Source organism: Chiroxiphia lanceolata, chromosome 1 (assembly GCF_009829145.1).
Source record: "Chiroxiphia lanceolata isolate bChiLan1 chromosome 1, bChiLan1.pri, whole genome shotgun sequence".
Lineage (NCBI taxonomy): Eukaryota > Metazoa > Chordata > Aves > Passeriformes > Pipridae > Chiroxiphia > Chiroxiphia lanceolata.
In genome coordinates, this window is record NC_045637.1 from 105499523 (window position 1) to 105510179 (window position 10657).

A 10657-nucleotide genomic window follows, 5' to 3' on the forward strand; every position below is an offset into this window, starting at 1 on the left:
CTGGGTAGAAGGCACTTCTATCTGATAACATCTGCTACACTGCAGAAGAATACAGGTATTAGTGCACTCTGGTTATTTGAAAATGGATTACATTTTGCACATGCATATGTGTTTTCATATCCTTTTAAGTTGTTACCATCACCACTGGCGGACTTGCATCCTCAGGAACAAGCAGATGATTGTAGCTCTTAAATGTGCTTTTCCTCAGGAGCATTCAGTAAGTGTCTTTCCTGTTGGTTTAAATTGCCAATGGCTACCTTAAAGTCTTCATATGTTGCACCTGCATTCTCCAGCACCATTAAGTAAGTGGACTGTGGAAATATCTCTTTGTATTACACTGTACTTTTCTCCTTCAAATTAGACACTATTAATCCTGTACATCATTCTGCATATTCTGTGGGGTACAGTTGTTGATCCTAGAAGAGGCATATTCAGCAGTAAATATCAAAGAAGGAAAAGCTAATGTTCTTCACAAAAAACATGAAAATTGTAAGGTATGTCCAGAGTAAGCTACACAAGTCTAACTTCTGCTATTAAATTATATTAGTCTCAGAAATGAATTAGTATCTACTTGGCCCGTCACAGTGTGTGAGTTGACACAGGCAGGCAGCTGGAACAACCACAAACTCGCAGCTAGAATGCAAAGAGTAAATTTATTTCCATTACCTTGCTAACCAGGGGATCCCTGAAGCAACACCCAGGCAGAGGTACACAAGCAGAGACACAGGCAGCATGCTAGAGATCCATAAACTCAGTCCATGCTAGAGGATCACTGGGCTGCTGTTCACGCAGACTCATCAAGAGTTATTCCCAGCTGCAAGGTCACTTGAGTGGCTTACAATCCTCTTCTGCTTTTAACCCATTCCAACATACAGCCTGATGATAATGAGTACCTGTAAAGACACTGAGCAATTATAATGGTCTCACAGATGTGCTAGCTCATTTAATCTATTGTAATTCTTAACATCACAGAGTGATACTGACTAGATGCTGACTTATATTGTCTGAATAAAGGTGCAACAAATTAATGTACTGTTTTTAAAGATGAATTTTGGGTCTCGGTTCTATAGTAAGTTGCTGATGGTGCTTAAAGGATTGGACATTCATTTTAACAGGATGTGTGCAGCCACAGCACCATGCCAGTTAACTAAGGGGTTGGGCTGTGATACACAGCATTTTCAGTAGGACTGTGTGACAGACCACCTTGTCTTCCTCTAATTTTTTTGAATGGAATACTTGTTTCATACAGCATAAGCTGATGGCACTTTTGATGCTACCCACAGGAAAGGTAAAATATGGCTGAAATTATGCTAATACACTCTTGACATAGCAGCGTGTGCGCAGTTCTGACTAGTTTCGTGAAAATGCATTCAAAAGTTGTTTTCTAAAAAAATTCATTTGCAAAACTTCTCTTTTATGTAAGGTTTAAACTGGCACAGGGTCACACAGCTGTTTTGAATGATTTCTCTGGTAGTTTTCTTGTGAACCTCAGTTATCTTTTTTGCATAATAACTACACTTTCACAGCAAATGATGCTGAGTTGCCTTGCACGTAATCTTCATGTAAATCACTTCAGTGAATCTCAAAACTGCTTAAAATATCCATCCTGTTTTGCATTTCATCTAAATCTAGAAACAATTTAGAGCAAAACACTTGTAGGACTCATTGGTTTTTGATCAGTGGTTGACTCATGTATTATGATGCTTATTTTAAAATATGTTTCAATAATTTCCAGTCATCACTGTAGAAAGATGATAAAAATTTTGATGTGAAAATGTTCCACTTCAATACTACTAGATTTCTTGCAAGTTAATGAAATATGGATGAAATATGGTGACAGTAATATAAATAGTATTGATTCTGTATTGTACTTTTGTTTTGTTGCAATGATTTTGAGAGTCTATCTGGATGACTTTTTTTTACCAGGTTTGCTCTTGGGGTAGGGTGCAGGGGAAGAGAGGAATTAAAGAACCAAGGGAGAGACAGAGAGAAAAAGGAGAGAGAACTCCCCAGGCAGCCCCAGCCCCAGCCTGGCAGTATGAGAAGCAGAAAAGGCCTTGACACTGGGGAAGCTTTGCTCAACCTTTCTCTTTATTTTCAAGTTTGAAGCAGAAAGGTAGAAAAATAGAACCCCATGTTGAGTAGATGCAGAATGTTTAACCCTGTCCTGACTATCTATCTTAGCCTAACTCTGCCCCAGACTAAACCACCCTCTGGGAAAGCACTAAGATAAAATCTAACCCCCTAGGAGTCTAAGGCCATACTAAGCCTAACTCCACCCAAGCCTAAAACAGCCCTTGGAAAAGTGAAAAGGGAAAATCTAACCCCATACTTAATCTAGGCCTATACTACTCTAACTCTTCCCCAGACTAAAGCAGCAACTGGAAAAGCTACAACTGCCTATTCCAGGACCAGGAAGGTGCCTGGGCGGCCCTGCTGCAGTGCCAAGAGCAGCACAGCGCAGAGCCGCACCTGGCCGGGGCCGGTCAGCAGGAGCCTGCAGGAGCGGGAGGAGGGCAGCAGCCGGAGCTGCCAGTCGTGCCACTGAGGCAAACGCTCCCAGGCCGATTCCACCAGTCTGGGCAGCCAGCCGGCGACTTTCTGCACCTCCAAGTGGGAGTCTGTGCAGAGGGTGCGCACGAGGGGCGAGTGCTGATGGTTGTACGTGGGGTGGACAAAGCAGAAGATGTTCCCCGCCGTCCTGGAACACGAGCACTCCAGCAGCACACGGATGGAGTGTGGCACGTCCATGGCGTCGGGCAGCTGCAGCCGGAAAGAGTGCCAGGGGGGTGGCCTGAGGAAGAGCACCAGCTGGTAGACGGTGCAGTCCCCCAGCTCATGCCAGGACTCGATGGTGCCCTGCTGCCCAGTGGCCGGGTGCAGCTCTGGCATGAAGGTGTTCTGGGAGAGCACTTGGCACACCTCCAGGAGGTCCCGCAGCAGCTTCTTCGGAGTCCAGCCCATGTAGGGCAGCAGACTGTATTGGTGCTGGGGGCTGCCCTTTTCCAGGTGCAGCACCTTGCACTTGGCCTTGTTGAATCTCATGAGGTTCCCACAGGGTCACTCCTCCAGCCTGTCCAGGTCCCTCTGGATGGCATCCAGAGCTTCTGGTGGCATATCAGGTGTATTTGGACACTCCCTACTGGTTGATGACTAAATGTCCTGCTTCCTGTAAAGGACAGTTAAATATGGTGAAGTTCAGTGCATTGCTGGCTCTAATGATTTTTAGCATATAGGGATCTCATCAGAAAAAAAAAAAAGTAGCTGATATAGGTGTGCATAGAGCACAATGGAGTTTTAAGACAACAGTACTGTGAAAGTACGGAACTGTATAGTAGTATGTTGATAATGGTTGACCTAATAACAAGTTAGTTGTTTTATGTTGTAAAGCTGGAAAAAAAACAGTAATTGTCTTCTAGATGAAGTGGTAACTTTTCCAACTGTTGGAGGTACCACAGTGTTTGGGCATATATTTCCATCTGAAGAAACAAGAGAGGATGAGATAGTTTCATGTAGAAAGGAAACAGACTCCTAGTTGGTTTTACCTGGCTTGAGTCCAGCTTGGAAAGTTGAAACATTTCTTTGCAGCCAAAGAAAACTTGTTTCCACTGTGACCTACCACATAGGATCCCAGGAAATACAGATTTCCCAGCATTGTCTGTTTACACCTCAGTGCCTGAGTGGATTTGTATCTGTCTGCATTTAGCTCTGACTGATCTATCTGGCCTGTGAAGAGATCCACTGATCCCACTGGAAAAAAAAGAAGGGGATATAACATGGAACGAGCATCCCCTTGAAATGAGGGTCCCATCTCCATCAGAGCAGGAGTGTTGTCATATGCGCAGTTGGTCACAAGATAGTGTCAGAGAGCAAGGGCCCGAGAGGTTGAGATCTCCCTGTTCCCCATTCTGGGAATGCTATAAGGAACAGTTGCTGCGTTGGCCTCTGGTGTTGGAAAGAGGTGTAGTATTGTTGGGGTTTGAGGTCAGGAATTTTTTGAGTCTTTGCGGGGTGGTTTGGTTTGGGCATCAGACCCAGCAGAAAGCTGAGAACTTTCAGAGGGAAGGTAAGAGCAGGAAGCACATAGGATTAGGAGCAGGAACAGATTCTGGCCTGAGGGGGGGGGCTGTTGCTCTTTGAACAGCTATCCTTTGTGGTACAGTACTCCACTAGTCAAAGGTAAGTATCTTGCATACAGTTTTTGGCTGACACATGAAAGCACAGGCCTTCGAGGTTGACACCGGTAAAGAGTCCATTTTTGTAGCCAGGAGGATGATACAAGTGGTTTGAGCCTGAACTGGCTTGGTATGGTCTGTTGCAGATTACATCAGTGAAAAACTGCCTATCAAAAACTGCTGTGTGTAGCTGGCACAAGATGGCACAGCTTCTCCATCTCAGAGTGTAGTGCATGAGAGTCAAGAGGAGGGTAGCTTGTGAGACTGTGGGAAACCCACTCTTACTGTGCTTTCATTATAATCAGTTGTATTGAGTTTGCACGGCAAGGGTTTATTAGTATGAGGTGTTACAGGAGGGGTTTCTGTGAGAAGCTGCCAGAAGTTGGAGGGCCGTGGTGAGACAGACTGTCCCCCTGCAGCACATAGAAGGTAACAGTGGAGCAGAGATCCACCTGATTGCCTCTTCTCAGAATTCTTATTACCACTGTTTCAGCTTGAACTTTTGGGTTAGAGGCCATCTTTCTCTCATCCACTCAGTAGATACCATCATGACATATTGAGCCTGTCACAGCTGTAGCAATCCTGTTAGTATCAACTGCAAGTCAAGGACTGATATCTTTGCTGCACATCTTTGGGTCACAGGTGTAAGAACAAATTTCTATGTGAATAAATCACCTTAGTCTATGCTTGCCTTTTGAGGGGCAGCCAACCAAATGTTTGTAACCAATACTACTTTGGAATTTTTTTGGCCCATGATTTAGTTTCGATCAGACTGGAGCTTTGGGAAGCAGTTGTATTCCACAAAGGAAAACATATCAGGATAACTCATGGTTTACACTGAAACATCATTTCCCAGAACTGTATGTAAGACATAGTCTGCTTGAGATTCAGTTAGATGCTCAGTACCTCCTTCATGGAAAACCCTGCAAAAGAGTTATGAAGGAAGATTAGAAGTCCTAATTCTCTCTCTTCTACCACTGACTAAAGCTGAATAATAAAATATGCACTACTAGGATCAAAAAACCCTTCTATTTACAGCAAATTAGAACCAGATTCCTCAAACTGTGATATATTTATTTTCTAACTAGCACTGCATTTTTTTCCAAGATGTTCTTGCTTATGCTTTAAAAGCTCAGCTAATGTGTTTTTCTTAAATTTCTGTTTCCAAGCACAAACTTGCAGTTACAGTTTGTTGCATATTATATGTTTGAAAGCTGTATCATTCCTGTGTTGCTTCTAGCTTTTGTAGCACCAAGAGATGCTTCTTCTCCATCTTCTGCTTTCAAAAAAAATCAAGGCATAAGTTGTGCTGAAATCTCAAATCCTTAAATAATTAAATATGCTAGCTTACATCCATTTTCCTCATATATGTATGATTTGCCAAAATAAGAGTCACCTTATTGCTATGAGAATAGCTCTGCAATCCAGAGCTGCTGTTCGAGCCTAGATGGGCATACCCAAGCTCACCTCTTTGGGTACCAGCAGTGACAAAGCTGTTGAGAAACTGCCAGTTTGAAAGCCTTGGCAACGCTTCTACAGTTTGTCCTGATCCCCACTCACTACTGTGCAGCTTAAAGCTGGAAGTACAAGCAAATCTGAATTTTCCTCTGCAAGCCTGCAGAACTGTATACTACGTTTATGTGAGTGTTGCTCCAGTAGTTTCCACTTCTTCCTTTTCAGAGCCTCTTGCCAATGCAGTACAGTAAGTGACCCTCTGTAATTCTACGGATCTTAGCCACAGTGTGCCTGTATGTGAATACAGGTGGTGAAGACATTTTTATTCTTATTTCCTATAAGAAAGAATGGCAGCTGCTATGGATTTGTGGTTAATATTCTCAGGTGGATTGTGGGTGAGCAAGGAGAGTATGTCTAAAACCAGTCACATGTAGGTTTGAAAGTCATAGGCATTTACACTTTGAGAAGCAAGAAAAAGTCCTGCAGTACCTCCTTTCCTTTCTTTTGGCCTTCTAACCCTCTGACTAAGGTTATAAATGGCTCTTCAAAATCCTGCCTACCTCCTGTTAGGGAGCCGAAGCCTCACCTCATCTGGCATCTCTGAGAGGAGACCATATTTTGGTGTATGAGCCAGGAACAGAGTCAATAATCTGTGATGGTATTGTCATTATATTACCTGCTGTTACATTTGCCTTATGATTGTAAGGCAGTTTTCAGCTGGTGATTCATCAAAACTCAGTGTTTTTCATGTGCCCCCTTAAAATCCGAGATTGTCCAGCTCAGGAACAAATAGTATGTTATTTTTTAGGCTGTTCAAGCAGGGCCTGTGTAGGAGGGTTCTGTAGATGTCTGAAAGGACTGAGTGGAGATCCTGCATTTGAGCCTGCTGGTGATGCTATGAGGAAATAAAACCCACGAACAGGATCATACAGCTGAAGATGCAAATACAGTGCCTGTGCATAATTTGGCTTCATATTGGGCCGTCAAGTTTTCTTGCATTTCTTAAAATTTTGCATCTGCATTCCATAATCCTACAATGCCGTTCATAACTAATACTTTTACTCCTTCAATTTAAAGCATCCTCTTTTTAAAAAATGAATATTTAAATAGAACTTTCCCACACATCAAAATTGATAAAAATGGGGGGGACAAGGTTATTCTGTAAGGAAGGCTGATACTTTTTATTTCCAGTTTCTTCTTGTAGTGCTTATGGAAGGCCCTTCCTGACCAAGCAACATCCCCAGAGCACTTGCTACGTTGTGCTGAAACTGTCTTCCCTGCAGGGAGAATCAAGAAGCGAATACAGGATTCTATCCAGGCACAAAAGAGAAGTGGAATAGCAGGCTGCAGTTTGTTAACAGGCTCCCTCACCTCATTCCTGGCCCGGCCTAGGCACGCTCTGGGGCGGGAGGGCACCGGGACCCCTCCGGGACCCCGCCGGGACCCCTCCGGGACCCCGGCCGCCGCTGTCCGCGGTGCTGAAGCTCCGCGGGGTGGGGAGGGGAGATTCCCACAGGATCTGGCGTTCCGGGTTTCTCAGCCTTTCAAACCTGAAGTGTGAAATAATAACAACTACTTAGATACAACATTTCCAACACTTGCACCTGCACGGTTTTTTGACCTCAGAAGGGCAGGCTCAGCTCAGTAATTTACGAGAGCCGCTGCTACAAAGGCAACCACTGTCATGAAGAATTGTTGAGTTCACTGTAGCTGCCTCTTCTGAGGAACATGGACAAACAGTCCGAGTATAAAGCGTTTCTAAGGAATCATTTGCTTTGTCACTGGTCATTTAGGTCGCACACCTACATAAGCACTGATGCTCTGCCTAAGAAAGCAAAGGGGTAGAGAACTAGTCATACTAGATCTAGAAACCACAGCATTAAATGTCATCTGAATGAAAGGGAACTGTCAGGGGTTTGGTTTCTTGGTTTTGGTAGGGGTTTTTGTTTGTTTGTGTGTTTTGTGTGTTTTTTGTTGATGTTGTTTTCTTTCTTTTTTTTTTTTTAATTACCTGTGATTTCCTTTCTCAGTTTAAAAATAAAATGAATAGATAAAGATCTAGAACTTTGTCTAATTTTGAAGCCATGCTAGCATTTTTGAATGGCTCTACACAAGTTTTTTTCCAAGCTGGGTATTCTCCAGCCCCAAGATCACCACTGACTAGTGCATGAGTCCACAAAGTGCAGTAGAGAGAGAGCAGCTGGTCAAACTCTGATTATGAAATCTGGGAGGCTGCATATTGTCATAACAGAAGCAGTCTCTGTGCGTCAGACTGAAAGAACAATTCTAAAGAGTTGCTTGGTTACATTAGGAACACTCAACTTCTTTGGATCTACAGTCACAACTTCTCCCACTTACTAATGTCATAATCTTGAAGTTTTAAACATTTGGTGGGTGACCACACTTTCTTTTAGATTGGGGATCAGGAAATGGTTGCAAACATGCATGCCTTAAAAAAACACTCCCCAAAGCCCCGTTTATCCTCCAGTCAGAAAACACAACTGTTTCTTCAAAATGAGGGAACGTAAAGCTCTACCAGCCTGCTCCCACCCAACAGTTTCCAACCAGTTTTGTTCTCTGCTTTCAAAGCCCTACTTCTTAGCAAATGTGGTTGCTCCAAGCCCAGTGAAATGGAGACAGGACATCTGCTCATAAACAACAACACAGTTTGGTGCTCCAACCTGAAAGTCAGAACTCAGAAGCCAGTGCAACAGTGCTTTGAGATGCAACAACCAGCAATCAGGCAATGCAGCTGGGGGCAACTCCTGGGGGTCAGAAAATGGCCCAAGGCACTGCACAGAACCAGTGGAGGAGGCACTACTGGCATGACTGCCATAATAATTCAAAAGAAAAAAAAACCCAAATCTATATTTGCACATTTATTTGGACATTCCCAAGGCACCTCTGTATGTATGTCTCTACCTCCACATTTATTACTTTTTGGAAGTAGTTGGAACAGATGGCGTTTGCCCATCAGAAGGAGCTGATCCAACCTTGGAACACGACTGGCTGTGCTGATTTACAGAGGCTTCTGGCTTCCCAGGTGAATCCCAGTGGGCTTCTAAGAAAGACAGGGACTCATTTTTTAGCAGAGCCTATTGCAATAAGACAAGGGGAAATGCTTACAAACCAAAAGAGGGTAGATTCAGATTAGGTCTAAGGTAGAAACTGTTTATGACAAGAGTGGGGAAACACTGGCATGGGTTGTCCAGAGATGTGATAGGTGTTCCATCCCTGGAAATATTCAAGGTCAGGTCAGACGAGCTCTTAGCAACCTGATCTACTTGGTGATGTCCCTGCTCACAGTGGAGGAGTTGGACTAGATGACCTTCAAAGGTCCCTTCCAACCCAAACTATTCTATGATTCTACCTAGATTTCACTTGAAAAGCACCTAGACTGGGGATTAATATAAAAGGGGAGCCACCTGATGCCTTTGAGTTTAGCTGGAGAAAACTGATACCTCAGACAGCTTGCAGCCACTTCGCATTTTACCTGCAGAAGTTCCTTGGCAGACCATCAACTGTCTTCAGGCAGAAATTCAGAAAGTTCTGCAGCAGAATGGAGAGTAGCTTAGGGTTCTGTACCTGTTGGTCCCATCCATAGTTATCAGATAGCAGAAGTACTCCACTTCTCAAGGCTCTTCTCCTCTCCCCTCTGTCACTGCTGGGCTCTCCTGCTGCATGAACTGCTCGTGGTGGAGCTTTCAGGTGTGGGAGTGGTGGCTTCTCAAGATGATGGTGGTGCAGCAGCAAGTTCCATTACAGAATGCACGTACATCTGTGACAAGAAATCAATTTGTGTCACAAAGGCAGCTGGCAGAGATGCCCTTGAGATTAGATTTCAAACACAAGCCCTTAGGAAGATGCTGTTGGCCACATCCAGGTTTTTTTCTGTCCACTTCTCAAACATTACAAGCAAACCCAAAGGCAAGTTTTATTCAAGTTCATGGCCATTTCATGTTCAGTTTCCATGGATTTTCTGAAAGATGATTGAAATGATGAATTGATTGCATTGCAAGGATACAGAAAGAGATCTGTCTAGGGCCCCAGAGCCTTGCTCCTTGATGCTCATGCATAACAAAATGACTCTTGAGTTGGTATGTCAGTGTCTGAAGAGAAGCAGGAAGCTTTTCCCTTTTCTGATCCTGTTATCAAAAAAATTAAAACCTACAATAATCTCAACATATCAAAGAAATACAAAAGGGCAAACATGAGTAAAGGAACCAGCTACAGCATGAGGAACAAAGCCAGTGATGTCCTTGCACACCTAAAGACCAGAAAAATGTTCATCAAAACAAAATTAGGGCAACAATCTTCTCATGTTTGTTTGGGTTTTGTTTTGTTTTTTTCCAAAATGCAACATCTACCAAGTAGGGCAGTAAGATCACTTTTCCAGCATCATTCACACACACATATCCCCAGAAGTGACTTCAAATTACCTGATGGAATGGAACTGTCTGGAAAGCTCAGCCTCAAGTAACTGAACTCAACTACTGATCAAATTACAGGGACATAAAATGAATGCACACAGCCTTTTAACTGCCCTGTTATTTCCATTTGGCAAACTCTAGGATAGCTTTGTGATTCTTCTGCCCTCAGGTGCCATGTCACTGAAGCAGCATGGGTAACAGGAAGTAAGAACACATGAGCACAATGATTCCAGATTACAGAACTGACACAAATGTCTGAATTAAGATGACAGCTGTTGGAAATAACAAATAAAATTAGCTGCACTGCAGTGTAATCTTGATAAATGGACCACTTGGGTAAAAAAGCTAGAGGTCACCAGAAAGAGCGGTTGTACTTTTCTGCTCAGCATATGAACATACAGATTCATCCTCTAAATCCTGGGCATTCCTTGGATACCACCAACACTCAAAAGAGGTTTCCAACAGCAACATGACATGATAAAGTAAGAAATACTCATCCTTAAGGCTGGTAACTTTTTAAATTTTTGTCTAAACCTTAGGGAAATGTGAGAGCAAACAAACTACTGGAAAGTTCAATGCATAATCCATGAAAAATTA